This window comes from Ranitomeya variabilis, chromosome 1, assembly GCF_051348905.1.
Source record: "Ranitomeya variabilis isolate aRanVar5 chromosome 1, aRanVar5.hap1, whole genome shotgun sequence".
Classification (NCBI taxonomy): domain Eukaryota; kingdom Metazoa; phylum Chordata; class Amphibia; order Anura; family Dendrobatidae; genus Ranitomeya; species Ranitomeya variabilis.
The window spans coordinates 1,035,779,856-1,035,807,371 of NC_135232.1; the positions used below are offsets into that span (position 1 = coordinate 1,035,779,856).

The 27,516-nt window shown below is 43.6% G+C and overlaps 2 pseudogenes; one reads left to right on the top strand and one right to left on the bottom strand.

The window, feature by feature from the left end:
* Positions 1-26,466, bottom strand: LOC143799950 (vacuolar protein sorting-associated protein 29 pseudogene; annotated as a pseudogene).
* Positions 26,467-26,504: 38 nt separating this feature from the next.
* On the top strand, positions 26,505-27,074 carry LOC143793057 (vacuolar protein sorting-associated protein 29 pseudogene; annotated as a pseudogene).
* The last annotated feature ends 442 nt before the right edge of the window (positions 27,075-27,516 follow it).

Consider the following 27,516-nt stretch of genomic DNA (forward strand, 5'->3'; position numbering starts at 1 on the left):
TTACAGGGAAGAAATTCTCTGCTCTGCACCAGGGACTAGGCAGACGCTGTCAGTCTGCCGCCTGTCTCTGCTAATAAGAAACAAGAAGAAAGAAGGTCAAATGACTTATGATATTTGTTGCACGGCGGTGGTCATGTTTTATAGATGCCACCGCTTTGTACATATATAATGCATTTCTACATTTAAGAGCCGACTGACATTTTAGTCACTTAAACGGAGATATTTTGACAAGTGATGCATATAGTAAATGGGCGGCCTGTCTATTGAGGTGTATGAGATTTAATAGAAGAGTCTAAAGTCAATGCATTCTAGAAGACAAGACAAAGCTCCACACTCTCATGTTTGTTTTCTAAATTGCTTTGTCAAGCTAACAACAAAACGAGTGAAGAATATGAGCCCTTCTCCTTCTAGTCAAGAATTAAAAATGATCGAACATCCTGGATAAAAAAATGGACAATAAATGATCCCATGATAACTGCAGTTTGAAGGAAAAGGAAAAGTCATTGAAAGTTTATACTTGAGCGATAATAATTCAGACACCGAGATACTATTAGATTCTCTGAAACTTTTTGGCTTATGTTGTTATTACTCAATATAAAGTGTAATACAGTCAGCCATCTTTATTATAAATCATTACCCAAATAGGCATTTTACATGCGAGCATTTAGCGAAGTAATGATTAATGGAAAAATATGGGAGATGTTATTCATTATTTGCTACATATAAGTATCAGATTCAATAATAATACCAGATACTGATCAAGGTAAAGCGATAGATAGATAGATAGATAGATAGATAGATAGATAGATAGATAGATAGATAGATAGATAGATAGATAGATAGATATGGTATAGAGATAGATACAGTGGGCACGGAAAGTATTCAGACCCCTTTACATTTTTCACTCTTTGTTTCATTGCAGCCATTTGGTAAATTCAAAAAAGTTCATTTTTTATCATTAATGTACACTCTGCACCCCATCTTGACAGAAAAAAAACGTGAAATATAGACATTTTTACACATTTACTATAAAAGAAAAACTGAAATATCACATGGTCATAAGTATTCAGACCCTTTGCTCAGTATTGAGTAGAAGCGCCCGTTTGAGCTAGTACAGCCATGAGTCTTCTTGGGAATGATGTCACAAGTTTTCCACACCTGGATTTGGGGATCCTCTGCCATTCTGACTATTAATTGTCACATTCACTTTCAGGTCCCCTGGTAGTATGGAATGGTAGACATTCTTTTATATTCTGGGCACAGAAGAGAGCTTAGCCAGAGGTCTTATACCGAGAACCTGTCCTTTAATTCTTCCTTTCTACAAGTTTTCTGGCACAGTTTCAGGGGAATGAAGTGGATAAATTTAGTTATGGAACTCAATAAGTTAGCTATTCGTATTCCTCATCCTGATCTTATTGTTTTTAATTTAGGTGGGAACGAACTGGGAAAAATTAAAACGTTGGATCTTTTTCCTTAATAAGGAAGGATCTTTCTCATCTAAAGCTAGAGTTCCCTCAGTTTTGTTTTCTCCGAGATCGTTCCTAGATTGATCTGGTCTGGGTCTAATTTATTTTTCTAGAGAGAATTCCTAAGAGTCAGTAAAGGAATGGAGAGTTTTATATATTTGCTTAATGGTTTTTCTTTTAGGCTTGTGGATTTAGAGGGTTTTGCTCCTGGCATTTATAGACGTGATATAGTTAGTGATGAGCGAATATGCTCGCCACTACTCGTTACTCACCCGAGTATCGCTATGCTCGGTGTACTCGGCAAGCAGCCAGCATTTCCGGGATTATTTGGCGGTAACTGGTGTCTCCACCCAGTGTTTTTGGCAGACTTTAGAGACCCAATCACGGTACAGGGATTGTCTGCCAGGTCATGAAATGCCGCAGCCATCTTTGTTGTGGTCGTGCAGTGATTGGCTGGGCCGCACAGCATCGCCCCGAGTATAAGAGACCTGGCGCCTCCATGCTCGCCACATTCTGTTCCTGTTTCAGCGAGAGTAGGGAGAGCTGGTGCCGAGATAAGGTCAGAATCGTGGTTTTTAGAGTTAGTGTAGGTCTGCAACTCTTACATCCACAACTCCTCAGAAACCAACAGTCCTTTTTAGGGCTAATTCGTGGGTCCCGATATTGCAGTGGTAGGTAGGCAGGGCACAGCATACCACATCAGTGCAAGACCTGCAGGCACTGTATGTGCGTCCATTGCTCCCACTGCATCCCTCCCAAAGCTTCATAACTGTCTGCTGCTGCTGCTGTAGCCTCGTTGCTATATACCTTTCGTTTTTTTCCTTCCAAAAATTCACAAACCCCCCAAAAATATACAGTCTGTTTTGTCAGACTGAGGCCTGTTGAAAAATCCTAGTTTGTCAGGCATACGTAGCATAGTTGTGTGTGCTAGCTTTGTGCCCCCTTTTTTTTTTCTTTGTGTTTTAAATTCACCGAAAAAGGCCTCTTATATCTGCGTGCTCCAACTTTGGGCATTGCAGGCCGGTGGATTCCTTTTTTTGCTGTCTGAGACTCTAATTCTATACAGCACTATTTAGCTTCCAAAATTACAAAAAGGCCACATTTTTGCCAGTGTGGCATTTCCGTGACAGCCCTCATATATCTGTGTGCTCCAAGTTTGTGCATTGTAGGCCAGTGTACCTTTTTTTTTTGCTGTCTGATACTCTAATTCTATACAGCACTATTTAGCATAAAAAATATAAAAATGCCACATATTTGCCAGTGTTGTATTTCCGTGACAGCCCTCATATATCTGTGTGCTCCAAGTTTGTGCATTGTAGGCCGGTGGACCCCTTTTTTTGCTGCCTGATACTCTAATTCTATACAGTATTTTGCATCTCTTAAAAAAAAAGCCACATATTTTACAGTCAACTAACCCTCCACGCTCCTTTTCCCCCTCCTTTACCCTCCACTCCTTTCCGAACGTTATGCTAGCCCCTCCCCTTGTGCTCCTCCCAACTAAATGTTTGTTTTCCTTTTTATTACTACAATGTACCTGATGGTTATTTGAATAATTCTTTCATAAAAATCTATTGTTGAAAAAAAGAAGCGGACAATATCTGAGCCTGGAATTTGCAGGCTGATAAGTTTAATCTGTACTGTGGACAACATCTTTGAGGGTTTTCTAAGAGATGCTATACTGGAGTATCTCAATAAGAATAACTTCATTTCCCAATATCAGCATATTCCCATGAGGAATCTGTCCTGCAAACTAATCTGATAAGATTCTAGGAGGAAGTAAGTTCCAGATTTGACCAGGGAAACACAGTGGATCAGGGCCGGACTGGCCATCGGGCACTTCTGGCAAATGCCAGAAGGGCTGGTGCCAGGAGTGGGCCGCTGCCGCTATCAGCTGTGCCAGTGCCAACTCCTACTGTCAGCGCCGACTCACCCCCCCCACCGTTCGCCCGCCCGCTCCGCATTGAACTATAACGGCGTCTATGACGCCGGTACAGTTGAATGCAATGATGGAGGAGAGAGCGTCCACTGTCGCTCCCTCTCCATCATTCCCCGCTCTGCCTCTCTCTGACACTGCAGGTGCGCAATGATGTCATATCATCGTGCATCTGCTGTGTGGTCGGGCAGACTGCAGCTGCTGAGACCGGAACCGGGAGCAGCGCGGGGCACAAGGAGAGGTGAGGAGAGTGTTTTTTTGTCTTTTTTTAATATAGCAATGAGTGACAACTGGATTGTGGGGCAATTGGGGGGGCTGTATTATATTATATGGCGGCTGTGCTGTATTACATTCTATGGGGGCTGTATTACATTCTATGGCGGCTGTGCTGCATTACATTCTATGGGGGCTGTGCTGCATTACATTCTATGGGGGCTGAGCTGTATTACATTCTATGGGGGCTGTGCTGCATTACATTCTATGGGGGCTGGCTGTATTACATAATATGGGGGCTGAGCTGTATTACATTCTATGGGGGCTGTGCTGCATTACATTCTATGGGGGCTGGCTGTATTACATTCTATGAGGGCTGGACTATATTACATTCTATGGGGGCTGGGCTGTATTACATTCTATGGGGGCTGTGCTATATTACATTCTATGGGGGGCTGTATTACATTCTATGGGGGCTACATTCCATTCCATCGGGGGTTGTATTATATTCTGTGAGGAGGTGGGCTGTATTACATTCTATGGGGTGCTGTATTATATTCTATGGGGAGCTGCATTATACTATATGAGAGGGCTGCCATATACACTCACCGGCCACTTTATTAGGTACACCTGTCCAACTTCTTGTTAACACTTAATTTCTAATCAGCCAATCACATGGCGGCAACTCAGTGCATTTAGGCATGTAGACATGGTCAAGACAATCTCCTGCAGTTCAAACCGAGCATCAGTATGGGGAAGAAAGGTGATTTGAGTGCCTTTGAACGTGGCATGGTTGTTGGTGCCAGAAGGGCTGGTCTGAGTATTTCAGAAACTGCTGATCTACTGGGATTTTCACGCACAACCATCTCTAGGGTTTACAGAGAATGGTCAGAAAAAGAGAAAAAATCCAGTGAGCGGCAGTTCTGTGGGCGAAAAAGCCTTGTTGATGCCAGAGGTCAGAGGAGAATGGGCAGACTGGTTCGAGCTGATAGAAAGGCAACAGTGACTCAAATCGCCACCCGTTACAACCAAGGTAGGCCTAAGAGCATCTCTGAACGCACAGTGCGTCGAACTTTGAGGCAGATGGGCTACAGCAGCAGAAGACCACACCGGGTACCACTCCTTTCAGCTAAGAACAGGAAACTGAGGCTACAATTTGTACAAGCTCATCGAAATTGGACAGTAGAAGATTGGAAAAACGTTGCTTGGTCTGATGAGTCTCGATTTCTGCTGCGACATTCGGATGGTAGGGTCAGAATTTGGCGTAAACAACATGAAAGCATGGATCCATCCTGCCTTGTATGGAGCATCTTTGGGATGTGCAGCCGACAAATCTGCGGCAACTGTGTGATGCCATCATGTCAATATGGACCAAAATCTCTGAGGAATGCTTCCAGCACCTTGTTGAATCTATGCCACGAAGAATTGAGGCAGTTCTGAAGGCAAAAGGGGGTCCAACCCATTACTAGCATGGTGTACCTAATAAAGTGGCCGGTGAGTGTATATCAATGATGGTGTAGTATGTTACTAACAGTAATATGTCTGAGACTGTGGTCCCTGCTCACTTCAGGTCATTGACCATGTCCTCCCATTCTTTGCTGATTCATAACCTTTCTCAAAATCATCCTTACCCCACAAGGTGAGATCATGCATGGAGCTCCAGACCGAAGATTGACAGTCACCTTGTGTTTCTTTTAATTTATAATAATTGTGCCAACTGTTTCTACCTTCGCACCAAGCTGCTTGCCTATTGTCCTGTTGCAGCCTGGTGCAGGGCTACAATTTTGTCCCTGGTATCCTTAGACAGCTCTTTGGTCTTGGCCATGGTGGAGAGGTTGGAGTGTGATTGAGTGTGTGGATGGGTGTCTTTTATACAAGTAACGAGTTCAAACAGGTGCAATTAATACAGGTAATGAGTGCAGAGTAGGAGGGACTCTTAAAAAAAACTAGCAGGTCTGTGAGGGCCAGAATTCTTGCTGGGTGGTAGGTGATCAAATACTTATTTAAAGCAATAAAATGCATTTTAATTATTCAAAAACCATTTTTTAACTAATTTATTTAAAAAATAATACAAATTACAGACTTATTCCTTCTTTGTCGGTGGGAAAACTTGCAAAATCGGCAGTGTATTAATGACTTTTTACCTACTATAAGTGTATGCTAAATCGTCCCTTTTTCATCCAGTATAAAAACAACAATTTTTCATCTGTATTGTCATCCATATGCAATCCGCATATTAAATGTGTGTTCCTGACAGGCTCCCTTTAATAAATAATAAAAGTCTCCAATCTTTATAATTGTAATGTATCTGTGAAAAATACATGACATAACGATGGTAACTTGTAAGTCATCCATTTTTGCATACCCATTCACTAATAATGGGATAGTCTGATCCAGAGTACTGATCAAAGTAATACATGCTGTGATAGTTTTTACGTGCAGACCATCTTCCATGTGTAAAAATGTTCATGTGAGCTGCGACTTTAAATTGCATTGTTCAGTGTCCAGTCCCTGTGCTCTCAGTTTTGCATACGGACGTTTATCGAGCCCTTACTCGGGAATCAATGTATAGAAAATGGAACTTATTTCCGGTTAGTTCTTAGAGGATAAAACTCTCTGAAGTAAATTTCCAATAAATAATCAGAATTGCTGATCTGATAAGTTCTCCATTGAAACATAAATTCCTCTGACATAAAAATGATGCTTATCCACTAGCCAGAAATCACTGGGGTCCCATAAATGTCAGCAGTACAGCGCACATTGGGTTCACAAGTAGCCTAGTATACATTTGGCTGCTTACTCTGAATTTCATAGATTTTTTTAATGGGAACTTTGGCAGTCAGTATTGCTATCAAGTAGTGATCGGCAATTATACATGCAAGCACAAGAGGCTTTGGCAACGTTCCCAAGTAGTGTACAGAAACTTGGCTGTCAGGACGGGATAAACAGATCCTGTTCAAGTGCTTTGTTATTTGGTGGCAGTTCAATTATTGCTCAAATGGTTAGCAACAAGCAGGCAGATATTAAAATCTACTTTCCCAAGAAATTAGAACTTTTAATTATTCTTAGTTATTCTGAGGAGGATTAGATGATTCCTATCCATTCCATATCATTTCCACAGCCCCTTCCGAAAGATGGGATTGCCCTTTGACTAGAAGGTTACCCCACACTTTGAAGCATCCCCATTTGAGACAAATTAGTATAAACCCTATTTATATTCATCAGGGTTCATCCCTGAAAAATATTAAGAATGACTGACAGCTGGAGTATAGTTCATACACAAATGAGACGTAGAAAAAATGCAAGCGCACATACAGGATCCTAAATGGAAAAATATAAATACTCATCAGACTAGAGGACCATCCAAGTCCCTCATCATCTTTTGCTATGGAAGAAGGGCCACAAGATGGAGGTAAGCCATGTTTTGGACTGTCAAGATACTGTATATCTTTTTCTGTTGCTATAGCCAATCATGGTTGTTGCAGTTGAGATCCCTATTGTATACAAAATTTATATTATTGTTATGCATTGTATATTTCCCTGCCAAGTATTCTAAGCAGGACACAGTGTGGCATACTTAGAACTCCGAGAATGAACCCCCAGATCCACGGCAACGAACCTCCCCCGGGTGAGCTAGCCAGATAGACCACCCCCTATATAGGGAGCGTTAGGGGCAGGCCCGAGGGAGACTATCGCCACGGAAGCTGGCACCTGGGGACAAGCAGTAGGAGATCCCAGAGAAAGGAGTGACGGGTAGGACAGACTGGGGGTTACAGGACGCAGGGTGGATTGGTATGGTAGAGACACGAGAAAAACAGGAGAAGCAGGGAGGAAAGTGGTAACGGGGTAGGAAGGCGAAACTAGACAGAGAAGGGATGGAGAGGTAACAAGACGGACTGAGCAGGACGGCGAGGCAAGAATAGCTAGGAACAGTGGGAAAGCTCGTTTGGCTGGGCTGAAAGAGACACAGGGCTGACTGAGCAGAGACAAAGGAGGACCTGGGTCAAAAGAGTACAAATGACAGACAGGCAAGGAGTAGAGGAAGGAATCACCTTAAATCCACGGCGTGCAGGAGGACTTCCGGTTCAGGATCCTCCAGGATCACCGAGTGGATGTACGGAGCGCCTGCAAATCAGAAAGAGGAGGTGTGCAGAGGGAGCTGGAGTGAGAGGTGCACACGCACCCTCTGAGATCCCGGAAGCAGCAGTGAGTCAAGAAGAGGAGAGAAAGGAGGACGCGAGCCTGCAGGAAGAGCTCGCCGGAGCTGGTAAGTATGTCGGAGAGCAGAGAAGGAGGCGGCAGGCACGGCTGCAGGAACGGAGACCGTGACACACAATAACTGAAATATTGTAGGTGTTGAGTTATTAATGGCCCACAAGTCTGCGAGAGGAGCTTCTGGGGAGACTGGTAGCAACTTGTGGAAAGCCCACTGGTGATGTTTCTTCCAGCTATCTACCTCTATTCAAGATTCTTGACTCGTGTAACCACCAAGCATGTTGCCTTTTAAGAGACTTCATGACCATCAAGCTTATTGCCTCTTCATGAGTAACATTTTCCTGAGCTGTCTTCTTTGAACATCTGTATTTCTTCTTTATCCCTGTGTGAGGACACCAGTCACCACTCTGTTACCATATGCCACTGTATCCTACATTGTAATTAATCCCTAAATGCTCCATGATGGATATGTTTGTCATGGAGCAACTGAGGGTTTGTGGAGCGGATTTAGGAGCTGGGCCTGCTCCACACAGAGTAGATATTGACTGTGTTACATTATATTAGCGACATTTAATTGCTGTGATCTGGCACAGGTATACATTCAGGCGCTCAACGGCCCCCATGACATGATTTTGTGGTGCCATTAGTTATCATGGCAGCAGCAGGCCCCATCACTGCCATGCTTGTTTTCCTGTGAAGTCCAACCACATACTGAATTCATATAAAACCGTGATTTTTACTATACAGTAAAATAAAGGAACTTCAAGTTCTTTAGAGACTGAAGAAAAATCCCTAGTTATAAATAAAAAAATAACACAAAAAATGTAAATTGTTTAAGCTGTCCAGTAAGTGGCAGATATCCCATAAACATGCAATAAAACCAATCAGAGCAGCATCTATTCCAAAATACTACCAATAAAAATGTCTGCAACACACGTTAGGCATAAGGGAGCGTCTTAGTCAAAATATACCGGAGGGATCCACTCGATGTAAATTCCACAGAGCCAATTGATGACAGCGCTCTTTAGGAAGTTTCATGTATAAGTTCTTTATTCCTCCATATATTGACAGCAGCAATGTTTTGACTAGTATGGTCTCTTTCAAGATCAAGCTTGAAAACGACCATCCGGGTCAAAATGTTGTTTATATATGAACCTTCCTAAGGAACTGTGTCTTCAATTGGTTCTAAAAATGTCAGATTTTCATAAAAAAAAGCAAGTTGTCACACAGTTCCAATGAAAAATATGGGCCCCTAAAAATGTCGACACAAACCAAATCTTTTTTTTTTTTTTTAGAGTTCAGAATTTTCTCCCAGTGCTGCCAGCAGCTGGATGTTCTCATTTGCAGAGCTGTACTGCAGACCCCTAGCAATGTAATAGTGGCCGTGGCCTGATACTGCACATCCACCCCATATTGATTTGAATAGGGGGGATGTGTAGTACCCGGCCCCTGTCATTATTCCGTTTATGGAGCTGTGCTGTGCAGCTCTGCAAGTCAACACATACAGCCGCCACCGACACCAGGAGCAGCTGATCGGCAGGGGTGTCAGGTGTCCCACCCTCACCAATCAGATATTGATGACCTACCCTAAGATTAGGCCATCGATTAAATTAAAGTCCCAGACAATCCCTTAAAATAGATAGTCACTGATTTGCACCTGTATCACCAGTGTGATTTCCATCTTTTAGGGTATGTGCACACGTTGCGGATTTCTTGCAGAAATTTCCTGAAGAAAACCGGAAATTTTCTGCAAGAAATCTGCATTTTTTTTTTTGCGGTTTTTTTTCCGTTTTTTTCGCGTTTTTTTAGCATTCTGCAAGCGTAATTAGCTTGCAGAATGCTAAAGTTTTCCAAGCGATCTGTAGCATCGCTTGGAAAACTGACTGACAAGTTGGTCACACTTGTCAAACATACTGTTTGACAAGTGTGACCAACTTTTTACTATAGATGCAGCTTATGCAGCATCTATAGTAAAAGATAGAATGTTTAAAAATAATAAAAAAAATAAAAAAAATGGTTATACTCACCCAGACATCTCATCAGCGGCGTCCGTTCGTCTTCCTATAGCTGGTGTGTGCGCGCAGGACCTTCCGTGACGTCACGGTCACATGACCGCTCACGACCAATCACAGGACAGTGACATCATCGGCTAGGTCTTTCGCCGCACACCAGCTACAGGAACCGAACGGCAGCGTGCAGTGGAGGCGGGAAGACATCGAGGGTGAGTATAGGACTGTTTTTTATTTTAATTCTTATTTTTTGACCACTTATATGGTGCCCAGTGCGTGGAGGAGAGTCTCCTCTCCTCCACCCTGGGTACCAACCGCACATAATCTGCTTACTTCCCGCATGGTGTGCACAGCCCCGTGCGGGAAGTAAGCAGATCAATGGACCCCTAGGTGTGCGGAATCCCCTGCAATTCCGCATTTTAATGAACATGTTGCTTTTTTTTCCGCGATGCGATTTTTTCGCGGAAAAAAAGGCTACATTTGCACAAAAAATGCGGAATACACTTAAAATAATAGGAGGCATATGTAAGCGTTTTTTTCGCGTTTTTATCACGTTTTTATAGCGAAAAAACGCGAAAAAAACGCGAAAAATACTGAACGTGTGCACATGGCCTTAGAAGACATAAAAGTCAGTGCTAGAATTGTTTAGTGTGTCTGATGATGCATGGTGAAGAACATTCCCTTTTTTCATTGTTTCTCTAGGCAATTCACTTTGAAGTTTATGGAAACACTTAAGATAAGTTTATATTGGCTGATTATTGTGATAGAGACTTCCTAGGAGCACACATTTACCAACTATGCAAACCGAATGCCAATCAAGCACCCGATGAGAGAGCAAAATGCTCATTCGTCATGTGAAATTATTTTTAATCAGACTCAAAAATCATAGTTCCTGACAGCACAAGGTCCTGTGTAAATAGGACGTGCTGCCGAGAACAATGACCGCCTTTACGTCCTGAACAATCTATTACTATTATTAAAATATATACAAAATCCTCAGTAACCATGACAATGGTAAAAAAATGTTGTAAACATTTTTACCTTGTATATAACAGTGGACGCGTCCTTCTGTCTGAAGTTGGGATGGGTGGCGCCAGTGCAGTGTGGCGCCGGAGTCAGCACATGCGCATAGTGTCGTAGTCAGGATGTGCGTATACCGCACTATGGCACCATTTTATTGAAGACACTGTGTATGTGAATTCGCAGACACATTGTCTTAACAAAATGGCACCGGATATCGCGGAATGTGTACGTTTTGACTCCGGCACCATTTTATTAAAGAATTCTACTACAACATCAACATAGGAGTACACATGCGCTGGTCATCATCATTATCCCAATGGCCGGTGTGTGCGCACTGCTATATTGATGTTGTAGTACATTACTTCAATAAATTGTCACCAGAGTCAGCACTTGGCCACACCACAATCTCTGGCGTCCTTTTATTGAAGACACTGTATAAATGTACCAATAAATGTACCAATTCGCCTTCTGTTACAGGAGTCTTTCATATGGATCCTTAACTTCCCGATTCACAGATTTACCTTGATAAAGGCCCAACTGGCCGAAACGTTGGCTTGTTTGCTTTTCTGTGAACACATGAATCTTTTGGAATAAATCTCATATACTTATTTGACTTGCTATTTTTCTGTGCCAAAGTATTTTTGGATACAATAAAAATGCTCGCCGCCCAAACGTAGAATGGGTTCAATAGCTGGTGTGCTCATGTCACTGCATGCCCATGCAACAATGGCAGATGATCTAGGCAAGGGCAGACAAATCCTCCATGTGTGCCCTTAATATTCTAATGCACAAGTATCACACCCTGCCTTGCTTCCAAAATTGATTCCTCCTCTGCCTATTTATTGGAGTTGTGACTCATCCGATGGTTCATTGCCAAATATATTATCCTTACTGGTTCATGGTCCAATGGTTTCCTCTCGCAAATCTCGAGCACTACATTCTATGTATCTCATAAGTTATACATCCTTCAAAGAAGGAGTGCAGGTGTGTTGTGCTGGGCATGCTGGCAAAGAATTCACTGCGTTCAGAGCCATAAAAATCCAGTAAATCATTTGGATTGTGGGTCTCCTGAGGAAGAGGTCGGTTTGACCTAGAAATGCATAAAGAGTAAGTTGCAATTGATCCTTTTGCCTTTGACTCCAGTGAATTCTTTGCCAGCAACGCAGCATACCCGCATTCCTTCTCTAAAATATATCTACGATGAATTTCTCCTACCAACGGAGCAGCAGCATGATCAGCGTTTTTAAAGTTTTCTAAGTGCCGAGGCTCTCACAGCCCCACAAGATGAGCGTCACCTGGTTTATGCCGTATGTGCACTTTTTGTAAATTTTTAGTTAAACATCTTTAACTCTTTTGCAAGATAGTTAACTAAAAATTCTGATAGGCTCCTCCTTTACCTCCACACTACAACCAAATATCTGGGGGGGGGTTGTTTGCTTTTTACATTTTGGAAACAAACAATTATATTGTATATATATCATTTCATAGGAGACAATCATTTTCACTATAAACTGCAATAATGTGGAATTGTATCAAATAGCTCAAGTTCATATCACCTATAGGAATACAAGACGGTGTGAAAAGAAGGTTTTCTTTTTAACAAAAAGAAATAATTCAAAACAGATATATAGAGAGAGAGAAAAGAAAAAAGGGAGGAAGATAGATATCTATCTACACTGCATATTCATATATAAATAGATATAGCTATAGATATACATGTATCTATATACAGTTGTGTGAAAAAAAATTTGCACCTTTTCGATTTTCTATTCTTTTGCATGTTTGTCACATTTAAATGTTTCAGATCTCCAAACAAAGGTAAATATTAGACAAAGATAATCCCCCCCACCCCTAAAACATAAATTAACTGTAGTTTATCACATCCTTGGGAAGGTGGGTTCAAATTCCCTAGCCACACCCAGGCCTGATTACTGTCACACCTGTTGTTGATCAAGAAATCACTTAAATAGGACCTGCCTGACAAAGTGAAGTAGACCAAAAGTTCCTCAAAATCTAGACATCATGCTGCAATACAAAGAAATTCTGGAGCAAATGAGAAACAAAATAATTGAGATCTATCAGTCTGGAAAAGATTATAAAGCCATTTCTAAAGCTTTGGGACTCCAGCGAATCACAGTGAGAGCCATTATCTGCAAATGGCGAAAACATGGAACAGTGGTGAACCTTCCCAGGAGTGGCTGGCCAACCAAAATTACCCCAAGAGAGCAGCAACTACTCATCCAAGAGGTCACAAAAGACCCCACAACAACATCCAAAGAACTGCAGGCCCCACTTATCTCATTTAAGGTCAGTGTTCATGACTTCACAATAAGGAAGAGACTGGGTAAAAATATCCTGCATGACAGAGTTTCAAGACGAAAACCACTGCTGAGAAATAAGAACATAAAGGCACATCTGAATTGGAGCAATGTATGAGGCCCATTCTGTATGAAGCATTATATGGGGCCAATCATATACTGGAGCATTACATGGGATCCATTATATATGGAACGATATATGGGGCCCATAGATGGAGCCCATTCTATATAGAGTATTATATGGGGCCCATTATGTATGAAGCATTGTATGGCACCCATCATATACTGTATGGAGAATAATATATGGGGCCCATTACATTTGGAGCAATATATGGTACACATCATATACTGGAGCATTATATGGAGCCCATTCTGTATGGCACATCACATGGGACCCATTATATATATGGAGCAATATATGGGGACCATCATATACTGTATGGAGCATTAGTAACACACACATACCCTTCGGTCTCCAGTCAGAAACCAGCAAATCCCCAAAACTGGCAAAACTCCCAGTGCGAGTGCTGGGGTGATTCATAAGTCTGCAGTAAAACACAGTGACTGCAGACTGATCGATTTGGATTGGACGACCCCTTTAACTAGAATTCGACTTGGGTTACTATAATTAGGGGACAGGGCTAAGATGAGTTCCAGGAGAGTAAACGTGTTCTCTACCCTGGAGAGGTTGTGGGGATACAGAGTACAGATGTTTTCTGCCTTGTATGTTACCAACGAAAAATTCTAAGATGAGTTGGAGTTTGTATTCTTTCTGAGTTTTATGTTTATTTTCTAATATGTAAAACAACAAAAAATAAGATGAAATATAACAAAGTTTAAAAAAAAAATACTTATTTGAAGGCAATCAATTACCAGTCTCCCCCTGGACTGCTCCCCTCTACAAAGTATGATGCTCTCCTATACACAATATAATGCACCCACCCAGTTTGAAGTCTGACGAAGGTTCAAACCGAATTGCACTTCGGGGTGGACACCACACGCACTGTCTGGACAACAGGTACTTGACCTCAACTTTGAATCATGTTGTAACCATCTTCCTTGCCCTATTGTTTATCTCCCCTATTGTCTTTATGTGTCTCTATTAGACACACTCTATTGGACACACATTCTCATTTAAAGATTTTTCCGTATTTTCATGACTATGAAAATTGTAAATTCACACTGAAGGCATCAAAACTATGAATTAACACATGTGGAATTATATACTTAACAAAAAAGTGTGAGACAACTGAAAATATGTCCTATATTCTAGGTTCTTCAAAGTAGCCACCTTTTGCTTTGATGACTGCTTTGCACACTCTTGGCATTCTCTTGATGAGCTTCAAGAGGTAGTCACCAGGTATGGTTTTCACTTCACAGGTGTGACCTGTCAAGTTTAAAAAGTGGGATTTCTTGCCTTAAAAATGGTGTTGGGACGATCAGTTGTGTTGTGCAGAAGTCTGGTGGATACACAGCTGATAGTCCTACTTAATAGACTGTTAGAATTTGTATTATGGCAAGAAAAAAGCAGCTAAGTAAAGAAAAACGAGTGGCCATCATTACTTTAAGAAATGAAGGTCAGTCAGTCCGAAAAATTGGGAAAAGTTTGAAAGTGTCCCCAAGTGCAGTTGCAAAAACCATCAAGTGCTACAAAGAAACTGGCTCACAGGAGGACAGCCCCAGGAAAGGAAGACCAAGAGTTACCTCTGCTTCTGAGGATAAGTTTATCTGAATCACCAGCCTCAGAAATCTCAGGTTAACAATAGCTCAGATTAGAGACCAGGTCAATGCCACACAGAGTTCTAGCAGCAGACACATCTCTACAACAACTGTTAAGAGGAGACTTTGTGCAGAAGGCCTTCATGGTAAAATAACTGCTAGGAAACCACTGCAAGGACAGGCAACAAGCAGAAGAGACTTGTTTGGGCTAAAGAACACAAGGAATGGACATTGTTGTGAACTCTGTTTTCGGGCTCCCTCTTGTGGTCACAGGTGGTATTGTGTGACTTTTGTTTTTGAGCTCCCCCTGGTGGCTTTGTTTGTTATCCTGTGGATCTGTGGCTGAATCAGCTGCCTCGTTATGCACTAGGGAGTTTCCTATTTAGCTCTGCTTCACCTCCACTTGTTGCCGTCTGTCGATGTATTCAGTGCTATTCTGATCTCCCCTGATTATCTTCGTTTTCAGTCTCTTCTGGAGAAGCTAAGTTTCTGTTTGATTATTTTTTGCTCATCAGTCTGCAATATGATTTCAGTGTATGATGAGTTTAATCCAGCTTGCTAATATGTGAGTTCTTGCTGCTGGAAAGCTCTGGGGTACGGAGTTGCTTCCCCCGCACCGTTAGTTGGTGCGGGGGCTCGAGCAATCTCTGCGTGGATATTTTGCTTAGGGTTTTCTATTGACCGCACAGCTCCCTTCCTATTTTCTGCTATCTAGTGTTAGCGGGCCTCATTTGCTAAATCTATTTCATCTCTGCGTTTGTGCTTTCCCCTTAACTCACCGTTAATATTTATGGGGGGCTTTTCTATATCTTTGGGGTCATTTCTCTGAGGCAAGTAAGGACTTTACTTTCCCTCTAGGAATAGGTAGTTTCTCAGGCCGTGAAGAGACGTCTAGGATTTTCAGGTAACGTTCCACGGCTGCCTATAGTTGTTTGCGGATAGGATCAGGTTGCGGTCAATCCAGATACCACTTCCCCAGAGCTGGTCGTCGGTTTAGTTACTTAGCTAGTCAAACTTGCGATCCTTGCCACTAGGATCATAACAGTACAGCCGGCCCATAAAGTGTTAATTGCATGGCAGAAGCAGGAGAAGAGAAGCCTTGAGGATTTTTTTTTTTTTTTTGCTGCCGTGTGTCTAGCTGCTGTGTGTCTAGCTTCTCTCCTCCTCTTAATCTTGGTGTGGCTCTGAGTTCAGCTGCTGACATAGATATCCAGAGTTTGGCCTCCAGTGTAGATCATCTTGCTGCAAGGGTACAAAGTATTCAGGGTTTTGTTGTTCACAGTCCTATGTCAGAGCCTAGAATACCTATTCCGGAGTTGTTTTCTGGAGATAGATCTAGGTTCCTTAATTTTAAGAACAATTGTAAATTGTTTCTTTCTTTAAAACCTCGTTCCTCTGGTGATTCCGTTCAGCAAGTTAAGATTATTATTTCTTTCTTGCGCGGCGACCCTCAAGATTGGGCCTTCGCATTGGCGCCAGGGGATCCTGCATTGCTCAGTGTGGATGCGTTTTTTCTGGCCCTTGGATTGCTCTATGAGGAACCTAATCTTGAGAACCAGGCTGAAAAAGCTTTGTTGGCCCTCTCTCAGGGGCAAGATGAAGCAGAGGTGTATTGCCAGAAATTTCGGAAATGGTCGGTGCTTACTCAATGGAATGAGTGTGCCCTGGCTGCAAATTTCAGAAAGGGTCTTTCTGAAGCCATTAAGAATGTCATGGTGGGGTTCCCTACGCCTGCAGGTCTGAATGAGTCAATGACTCTGGCCATTCAGAGTGATCGGCGTTTGCGGGAGCGCAAACCTGCGCACCATTTGGCGGTGTCTTCTGAACAGACACCTGAGTCTATGCAATGTGATAGAATTCTGACCAGAAGTGAACGGCAAAATTATAGACGGCAAAATGGGTTGTGCTTTTATTGTGGTGACTCAGCTCATGTTATCTCAGCATGCTCTAAGCGCACAAAAAAGATTGATAAATCTGTCACCATCGGTACTTTACAGCCTAAGTTCATTTTGTCTGTTACCCTGATTTGTTCCCTGTCATCTTACCCGGTTATGGCTTTTGTAGATTCAGGTGCTGCCCTGAGCCTGATGGATTTGTCATTTGCCCGGCGCTGTGGTTTTGTTTTGGAGCCTTTAAAATTCCCTATTCCACTAAGGGGTATTGATGCTACACCATTGGCTATGAATAAACCTCAGTACTGGACGCAAGTGACCATGTGCATGACTCCTGTTCATCAGGAGGTGATTCGCTTTCTTGTTCTGCATAATTTGCATGATGTTGTCGTGTTGGGTCTGCCATGGTTGCAGACGACTCATAATCCAGTCCTGGATTGGAAAGCAATGTCTGTGTCAAGTTGGGGTTGCCAGGGAATTCATGGTGACGCTCCTGTGGTGTCAATTGCTTCATCCACTCCTTCTGAAGTCCCTGCGTTTTTGTCGGACTACCAGGATGTATTTGATGAGCCCAAACTCAGTTCTCTACCTCCTCATAGGGATTGTGATTGTGCTATAAATTTGATTCCTGGTAGTAAGTTTCCTAAGGGACGACTTTTCAATTTGTCAGTGACGGAGCATGCTGTTATGCGGAGTTATATAAAGGAGTCTTTGGAGAAAGGACTTATTCGCCCCTCCTCCTCCCCTCTGGGTGCGGGATTCTTTTTTGTGGCTAAGAAGGATGGTTCCCTGAGACCTTGTATTGATTATCGCCTTCTGAATAAAATCACGGTCAAATTTCAGTATCCTTTGCCATTGTTATCTGATCTGTTTGCTCGCATTAGGGGGTCTAGTTGGTTCACCAAGATAGATCTTCGTGGTGCGTATAACCTTGTGCGTATTAAGCAGGGTGATGAATGGAAAACTGCATTTAATACGCCCGAAGGCCATTTCGAGTACTTGGTGATGCCTTTTGGACTTTCTAATGCTCCTTCTGTCTTTCAGTCCTTCATGCACGACATCTTCCGCGAGTATCTGGATAAATTTATGATTGTGTATCTGGATGATATTCTGGTTTTTTCTGATGATTGGGAGTCCCATGTTAAGCAGGTCAGGATGGTGTTTCAGGTCCTGCGTGCCAATGCTTTATTTGTGAAGGGCTCAAAATGTCTTTTTGGAGTCCAGAAGGTTTCTTTTTTGGTTTTCATTTTTTCCCCTTCTACTATTGAGATGGACCCAGTTAAGGTTCAGGCTATTCATGACTGGACTCAGCCTATATCTGTTAAGAGTCTTCAGAAGTTCTTGGGTTTTGCTAATTTTTACCGTCGCTTCATCGCTAATTTTTCTGGTGTTGTTAAGCCTTTGACGGATTTGACCAAGAAGGGTTCTGATGTTACTAATTGGTCTCCTGCGGCTGTGGAGGCCTTTCGGGAGCTGAAGCGCCAGTTTTCCTCGGCTCCGGTCTTATGTCAGCCAGATATCTCTCTTCCTTTCCAGGTCGAGGTTGATGCTTCTGAGATTGGAGCGGGGGCTGTTTTGTCGCAGAGAAGCTCTGATGGCTCTGTGATGAAGCCATGTGCTTTCTTTTCAAGAAAGTTTTCGCCTGCCGAGCGGAATTATGATGTCGGTAATCGGGAGTTGTTGGCTATGAAGTGGGCATTTGAGGAGTGGCGACATTGGCTCGAGGGAGCTAAGCATCGTGTGGTGGTCTTGACTGATCACAAAAATCTGATTTATCTCGAGTCGGCCAAGCGGCTGAATCCTAGACAGGCTCGTTGGTCGTTTTTTTTCTCTCGTTTTGATTTCGTGGTCTCGTACCTGCCTGGTTCGAAGAATGTGAAGGCTGATGCTCTTTCTAGGAGTTTTGTGCCTGACTCTCCTGGAGATTCTGAGCCGGCTGGTATCCTCAGAGAAGGGGTGATTTTGTCTGCCATCTCCCCAGATTTGCGACGAGTGCTGCAGGAATTTCAGGCGGATAGACCTGACCGTTGTCCACCGGAGAGACTGTTTTGTCCCAGATAGATGGACCAACAGAGTTATTTCCGAGGTTCATTCTTCGGTGTTGACAGGCCATCCTGGAATATTTGGTACCAGAGATTTGGTGGCCAGGTCCTTTTGGTGGCCTTCCTTGTCGCGGGATGTGCGTTCCTATGTGCAGTCTTGTGGAATTTGTGCTCGGGCTAAGCCTTGCTGTTCTCGTGCCAGTGGTTTGCTGTTACCTTTGCCTGTCCCGAAGAGGCCTTGGACGCACATTTCCATGGATTTTATTTCAGATCTCCCTGTCTCTCAGAGAATGTCTGTCATCTGGGTGGTGTGTGATCGTTTTTCTAAGATGGTTCATTTGGTGCCCTTGCCTAAGTTGCCTTCCTCCTCCGAGTTGGTTCCGCTGTTTTTTCAAAATGTGGTTCGTTTGCACGGGATCCCTGAGAATATTGTTTCCGACAGAGGATCCCAGTTTGTGTCTAGATTTTGGCGGACCTTTTGTTCTAAGATGGGCATTGATTTGTCTTTTTCGTCGGCCTTCCATCCTCAGACGAATGGCCAGACCGAGCGAACTAATCAGACCTTGGAAACCTATTTAAGATGTTTTGTTTCTGCTGATCAGGACGACTGGGTGGCTTTTTTGCCATTGGCCGAATTTGCCCTTAATAATCGGGCTAGTTCTGCTACTTTGGTTTCGCCTTTTTTTTGTAATTCGGGGTTTCATCCTTGTTTTTCCTCGGGTCAGGTGGAGCCTTCAGACTGTCCTGGAGTGGATCTTGTGGTGGATAGGTTGCATCAGATTTGGGATCATGTGGTGGACAATTTGAAGCTGTCACAAGAGAAGGCTCAGCGCTTTGCCAACCGCCGTCACTGTGTGGGTCCCCGACTTTGCGTTGGGGACTTGGTGTGGTTGTCTTCTCGCTTTGTTCCTATGAAGGTCTCCTCTCCCAAGTTCAAGCCTCGGTTTATCGGTCCTTATAAGATTTTGGAAGTCCTTAACCCTGTCATTTCGTTTGGACCTCCCAGCATCGTTTGCTATTCATAATGTGTTCCATCGGTCGTTGTTGCGGAGGTATGTTGTGCCTGTGGTTCCTTCGGTTGAGCCTCCTGCCCCTGTGCTGGTTGAGGGAGAATTGGAATACGTGGTGGAGAAGATCTTGGATTCTCGTATTTCTAGACGGAGGCTTCAGTATTTAGTTAAGTGGAAGGGCTATGGTCAGGAGGATAATTCCTGGGTTGTCGCCTCTGATGTTCATGCGGCTGATTTGGTTCGTGCCTTCCATGTGGCTCACCCTGATCGCCCTGGGGGTTTTTGATGAGGGTTCGGTGACCCCTCCTCAAGGGGGGGGTACTGTTGTGAACTCTGTTTTCGGGCTCCCTCTTGTGGTCACAGGTGGTATTGTGTGACTTTTGTTTTTGGGCTCCCCCTGGTGGCTTTGTTTGTTATCCTGTGGATCTGTGGCTGAATCAGCTGCCTCGTTATGCACTAGGGAGTTTCCTATTTAGCTCTGCTTCACCTCCACTTGTTGCCGTCTGTCGATGTATTCAGTGCTATTCTGATCTCCCCTGATTATCTTCGTTTTCAGTCTCTTCTGGAGAAGCTAAGTTTCTGTTTGATTATTTTTTGCTCATCAGTCTGCAATATGATTTCAGTGTATGATGAGTTTAATCCAGCTTGCTAATATGTGAGTTCTTGCTGCTGGTAAGCTCTGGGGTACGGAGTTGCTTCCCCCGGACCGTTAGTTGGTGCAGGGGCTCGAGCAATCTCTGCGTGGATATTTTGCTTAGGGTTTTCTATTGACCGCACAGCTCCCTTCCTATTTTCTGCTATCTAGTGTTAGCGGGCCTCATTTGCTAAATCTATTTCATCTCTGCGTTTGTGCTTTCCCCTTAACTCACCGTTAATATTTGTGGGGGGCTTTTCTATATCTTTGGGGTCATTTCTCTGAGGCAAGTAAGGACTTTACTTTCCCTCTAGGAATAGGTAGTTTCTCAGGCCGTGAAGAGACGTCTAGGATTTTCAGGTAACGTTCCACGGCTGCCTATAGTTGTTTGCGGATAGGATCAGGTTGCGGTCAATCCAGATACCACTTCCCCAGAGCTGGTCGTCGGTTTAGTTACTTAGCTAGTGAAACTTGCGATCCTTGCCACTAGGATCATAACAGGACATTAGACCAGTGGAAATCTGTGCTTTGGTCTGATGAGTCCAAATTTGAGATCTTTGGTTCCAACCACCGTGTCTTTGTGCGACGCAGAAAAGGTGAACGGATGGACTCTACATGCCTGGTTCCCACCGTGAAGCATGGAGGAGGAGATGTGATGGTGTGGGGGTGCTTTGCTGGTGACACTGTTGGGGATTTATTCAAAATTGAAGGCAAAGAGTGTGCAAAGCAGTCATCAAAACAAAGGGTGGCTACTTTGAAGAACCTAGAATATAAGACATATTTTCAGCTGTTTCACTCTTTTTTGTTAAGTATATAATTCCACGTGTGTTAACTCATAGTTTTGATGCCTTCAGTGTGAATTTACAATTTTCACAGTTGAAAATATAGAAAAATCTATCAATGAGAAGGTGTGTCCAAAACTTTTGATCAGTACTGTATATATATATATATATATATATATATATATATATATATATATATATATATATATATATATATATACACATATATATATACCTATACTATGTGTATAGTATAGTCCAGTATAGTCCAGTCCAGAGCCTCTCACCTAGCCAAATCAGTTCTCATGCTTCGCACTGACGAGGGCCAACAGCCCGAAACACCGTGTCTGCGAATTGAGATACTGATTTGGCTTTTATCCTAAGTCATATTGCACGACTCGTTAAAGGGTTGATTGTGACTTGTAGGATCGCTACTTCCAACAGGTGGTGCTATAGAGTTAAGTCCTCTTTTTCTCAGAAGAGGCAATTTGCATATACTATGTGTAGACATTTATTTTATCTATTCTATTTTAACCTGTCAGTGTGATTTTACTGTACACCGCACTGAATTGCCGGCTTTTCTATAGGACACCGGTGCGTATTTCTCGCAAGGCAGACGTGTGGTCCGTGTGTAATCCGTATTTTTCTCACCCCCATAGACTTTCATTGGCGTATTTTTTAAGGAATCCGTATTTCTCTCTAGTGTGACGCCGGCCTAACTCTAACTGCAAAGAATGAAAAAAGCATATATATATATTATAATTTGTATCTAAGGAGTGACAAATGGGGATTTGCGGAGGGCCAAGGGACAGATCAGAAGGGCCCAGGAATGGTGCAGGTATCGGGGGGCTCGGGTGACCCCATTTCTCTTTTCTCTGATATGTTGGATCATATCCGAGGAGTAAAAGATTAATTGTAAATCAGACTTCTTTTTGTGAACACAAATATTCAGTGAATAACGGCGATCGCTGCACAGGGGACTGTAAAACACGACCCTGACCATGTTCTCCGGGGTCACTTCCTTATTTAATCTCTATACAAAGTTAGCCAGTATCTCTCCCCTATTTTCCTTCCACATTCGGATCAATTAATTATTTTTAACTTCCCCAATGTTCCACCCAAGTCTTCCAGGCAATACCTTCACTTAATATTTTGTTAAAATAGATACCACTTGGGTCAATTAACAGCAGAACGTTGGTGGCGGCCCGTGCAATGATTTTAATTTATCAAGTTGATTTAGCAGCTTAAGGTCTGTTATTTTAGTATGCTTAATTATATGGCACCATCATATTCTGTAGTGCTTTACAGCAATGGTCATCACTGTCCCCATGGGGGCTCAAAATCGAAATAACCTATCAGTATGTCTTTGGAGTGTGGGAGGAAACCAGAGCACCGGAGGAAACCCACACAAGCACGGAGAGAACATACAAACTCCTGTCCTTGGTGGGATTTGAGCCAAGGACCCCACCTCTCTAAAGCAACAGTGCTAACCACTGAGCCACCGTGCTGCCTTATAAATTAAAGACCAAAGCACGGGTCACAAGGACCCAAAGAGAACGACCACAAAGTCCATATAGAATAATGTATCAAAAAACTTTATTAACTATTAAAACAGTATTAAAGACAATACAAAACAGGTGAGGTAGAATAACACATGGTGTATACCAACACCGCACCGATACATAAAATACCACAGGCGCACGGAGCCGAGGAAAGAAAACACATGCATATATAAGCAGCTTTACAAAAAAAGACTGAGCTTACAAAAACCAAAAATCTAATTGGCAAATATTCCATACAGATAGCGACGCCATCCCTAGCAGATGTATAAGTGCATAGTGCTGAGTATCATAATAAACCATGGCCCTACATACCACATGGCGGTCATGCTAGATGACCAGTACAAAAATCAAGTATGGAATATACGTTACCTCCTTAATAGAGAGCAATGTGTTTAACTTCCCCCGGGTCCGTGCGTCCACCCCGACGCGCGTTTCGGTCGCACACCTTCCTCAGGGGGCTTGGTGAGAAGATGCCGAAGGTGTAGTTTTATATTATTCCGTCCCAGAAATGGTGTCTGGCAACCCGGAAATGTACTACCGTAACCATAGAAACAAATAAATAATCCCCATTCCAGCATAGCGGCAGTACCAATAGAAAGATGTGTATACAGACGATTAAATAATCCTGCCCGTGAGCACCTGCGCTGCACACGCCAACCGCACGACAATCACAGGGCCCTGTGAAGTCGAGCATCGGACGCGCAGCCAGAAAAGGCGCCTAGCAGGGCAGAAAAAAACGCGCATGTGCAAAATAGATCTAGAGGCCAAAACCGCCATATTGGAGCAGGGAAGTAGAAACGAGCAGCCAGAAAGAATAGTGGTAAGTAAGAAAAAAACAAATAAATACCCAAAGACAAAATACTGTTAATAGACATATGGATACTGCATATTATTAAATCTCAATAGTAAATAAACAAAAATGTGTGGATGACTAATCGAATTATCTAAACAATGTCACTACGAACTCATATGGAGACAAAGACCACATATGGCTGACACAACTCATTATGCTAACTCAATCCTGTATGCTAATTTAAACAATATATAACATTTTTGAACAATCTGTACATAAAGAGTTGTCACCACGTCATATTGTATTATGAGTAGTGTTGAGCGATACCTTCCGATATCGGAAAGTATCGGTATCGGAAAGTATCGGCCGATACCGTCAAAGTATCGGATCTAATCCGATATCGATACCCGATCCCAATGCAAGTCAATGGGACGAAAATATCGGAATTAAAATAAACCCTTTCTTAACTTGTAGGTTCATTCTACATGAAGGAAAACAACTAAGAATAATGTAGGATGTATTGGGGGAGGTGGCGGAGACATTAAAGGCACAGAGGTTTAGCCCAATCTAATAGAATAGCAGGATTTTGTTTTGTTTTTTATGACGTTCGGCGGTAGAAAGATTTTGACTATGTTAATTTTTTTTTTATTTTGTCAGATATTGATGTTTCACTACTTCCACGCCCTTCACCTTCTTTTTTACTTCTCCCACACTTTCTTCTTCATTATCCTCATCATCAGCTTCTTTGACATCAACTTCTTTACCTTATTCATCTTCTTCTTCATCTTCTACCTATTATTTTTTTTGTTACATTGTTCATATTCTTTTTATTTTACAATTATCTTCTTCATATTCAACTTCTTCATCATATTCTTATTTGTGACAGGCATTCCCGTAGTTGTTATCTATAAAAGTTTGAAGATTACACCTTCCGTTCTGCCTGTCACAAAACAGTTACATTTGTCCGCGTTCAGTTTGGCCTGCAGCATCAGGCTTTATCCAGGGGCACCACGAGGAGGAACGGACTCACCCCCATACACTGCTTAGTCTTCTTCTGCTTATAATTTAGATAATATCTTTTGCTCTGATATTTAGTCTTATGCTTAATGTTCTTCTGCTCTTTGTTCTGCAGCCTCTTGTTCTTCTGCTTCTCGGTCTTCCAGGTCGTCGTCGTCTCCAGGGTCGTCATCTCCGGGGTCGTCGTCATCAGGGTGGTCTTCAGGGTCATCGTCTCCAGGGTCGTCGTCATCTCAGTGGTTGTCGTCTCTGGTGTCGTCGTCATCTTAGGGGTGGTCTTCCAGGTCGTCGACTTTAGGGTCTTGAACTTGGAAATGTAGCAGAAGGTACAAGAAGGCTGAGAAAATGCCGAGAAACAGCTGATGGAACTGGAACTCGGATGGCTACCCGAAGGTCCAAGAGCCAATGGAACTACCGAGGACCAGCTGACGTTACTGGAACCCGGTTACTAAGCAGGAGGTACCCGTGCCTGAAAGCACTACCAAGGACCACCTGACGTTGGTGGAACTCGGATACCCAGAGGGAGGCACCTAAGCCAAAGGCTCTGCCCGGAACCAGCTGACGGTACTGGAACCAGGATGGGGAGCAGAAGGTACAAGAGCAAAAGACACTGCCGAGAACCAGCTGACGGTACTGGAACCCGGAAGGGTAGCCGAAGGTCCAAGAGCCAATGGAACTACCGAGGACCAGCTGACGTTACTGGAACCCGGTTACTAAGCAGGAGGTACCCGTGCTGAAAGCACTACCAAGGACCACCTGACATTGGTGGAACTCAGATACCCAGAGGGAGGCACCTAAGCCAAAGGCTCTACCCGGAACCAGCTGACGGTACTGGAACCAGGATGGGGAGCAGAAGGTACAAGAGCAAAAGACACTGCCGAGAACCAGCTGACGGTACTGGAACCCGGATGGGTAGCCGAAGGTCCAAGAGCCAATGGAACTACCGAGGACCAGCTGACGTTACTGGAACCCGGTTACTAAGCAGGAGGTACCCGTGCCTGAAAGCACTACCAAGGACCACCTGACGTTGGTGGAACTCGGATACCCAGAGGGAGGCACCTAAGCCAAAGGCTCTGCCCGGAACCTGCTAACGGTGCTGGAACCAGGATGGGGACCTATTCAAGCTTGTCTTCCTAGAGCCCCAACTAGCGGTGTTGGAGCAAAGGGTCAGCAGGGGGAGCAGAGTGTAGGCCGAAGCCTGCACTGGAGGCATTTGTAGGTCTGTTGTGTCTGCATGGCTGTTGCAGGACACGTTGCCGGCTACACAGCAGGGGAACATCCATGAGAACAAAAGAAGGAATGATGTTGTTTTCTAAAGCATTGTAGGCTCCTGTAGCAGACCCGGGACTAATATAAAACTTGTTTTCATGCTCAAACGCTTCAAATTTTTGTGTATGTCCCGAAATCATAATATCTACATCCAGTTGCCTCTGCAACAGAGCCAGGCTGGCCATATCACCCCAGGGAATCACTTGGTGACCATGGATTAACCCGATCTTAAACTGGCCAACAGTCACAACCTTTTGTTCTGGATAGTTTAAATTCTCATCAAAGTCTCCTCTGACGATGTGGACATCCCCAGCCAGTGTCTTGAGGTAGTCATAGCTCTCCTTGGTGCAGAGATTCCCAGTGCACAGAATATGTTGTATCTTGCCAGGGACGAGCAGTTTCTTGAATTTTGCTGGCAAGCTGTTACAGCGATGTGGGATGTGCAGATCTCCTAACACCAAGACCAACATCCTGCGAACCGGGGCCGACAGCCAGAATGGAAGTAGCGAGAAAGCGTCTCAGCCAATAGGAGAGCAACAACCAGTGCCAATCACAAGATGGCGTCAACAGCCAATTGATTGGCTGTTGACGCCATCTTGTGATTGGCACTGGTTGTTGCTCTCCTATTGGCTGAGACGCTTTCTCGCTACTTCTATTCTGGCTGTCGGCCCCGGTTCGCAGGATGTTGGTCTTGGTGTTAGGAGATCTGCACATCCCACATCGCTGTAACAGCTTGCCAGCAAAATTCAAGAAACTGCTCGTCCCTGGTAAGATACAACATATTCTGTGCACTGGGAATCTCTGCACCAAGGAGAGCTATGACTACCTCAAGACACTGGCTGGGGACGTCCACATCGTCAGAGGAGACTTTGATGAGAATTTAAACTATCCAGAACAAAAGGTTGTGACTGTTGGCCAGTTTAAGATCGGGTTAATCCATGGTCACCAAGTGATTCCCTGGGGTGATATGGCCAGCCTGGCTCTGTTGCAGAGGCAACTGGATGTAGATATTATGATTTCGGGACATACACAAAAATTTGAAGCATTTGAGCATGAAAACAAGTTTTATATTAATCCTAGGTCTGCTACAGGAGCCTACAATGCTTTAGAAAACAACATCATTCCTTCTTTTGTTCTCATGGATATCCAAGCTTCAACCGTTGTCACCTATGTCTAACAGCAGGGGAACAGCTGGCGGTGCTGAACCCCACTGACACATTGGCTGGTGTTTTTCTCTGTGCAGCTAGCAGTACCGGGCCCCAACTGGTGGTGTTAGAGCCCAGGGTCAGCAGGAGGAGAGGGAGCAGAGTGTAGGCCGAAGCCTGCACTGGCGGCAGCTTTGTGTCTGCGTGGCTGTTGCAGGACACGTAGCCGGCTACACAGCAGGGGAACAGCTGGCGGTGCTGAACCCCACTGACACATTGGCTGGTGTTTTTCTCTGTGCAGCTAGCAGTACCGGGCCCCAACTGGCATTGTTAGAGCCCAGGGTCAGCAGGAGGAGAGGGAGCAGAGTGTAGGCCGAAGCCTAATTGAACCAATTTTAAAGGTAACCTTTAACCCCCCCTCAGGTGTTACAAACTAGAAGAGCCACGCCTTATGCAGCAGTAGTGCCGCACAAG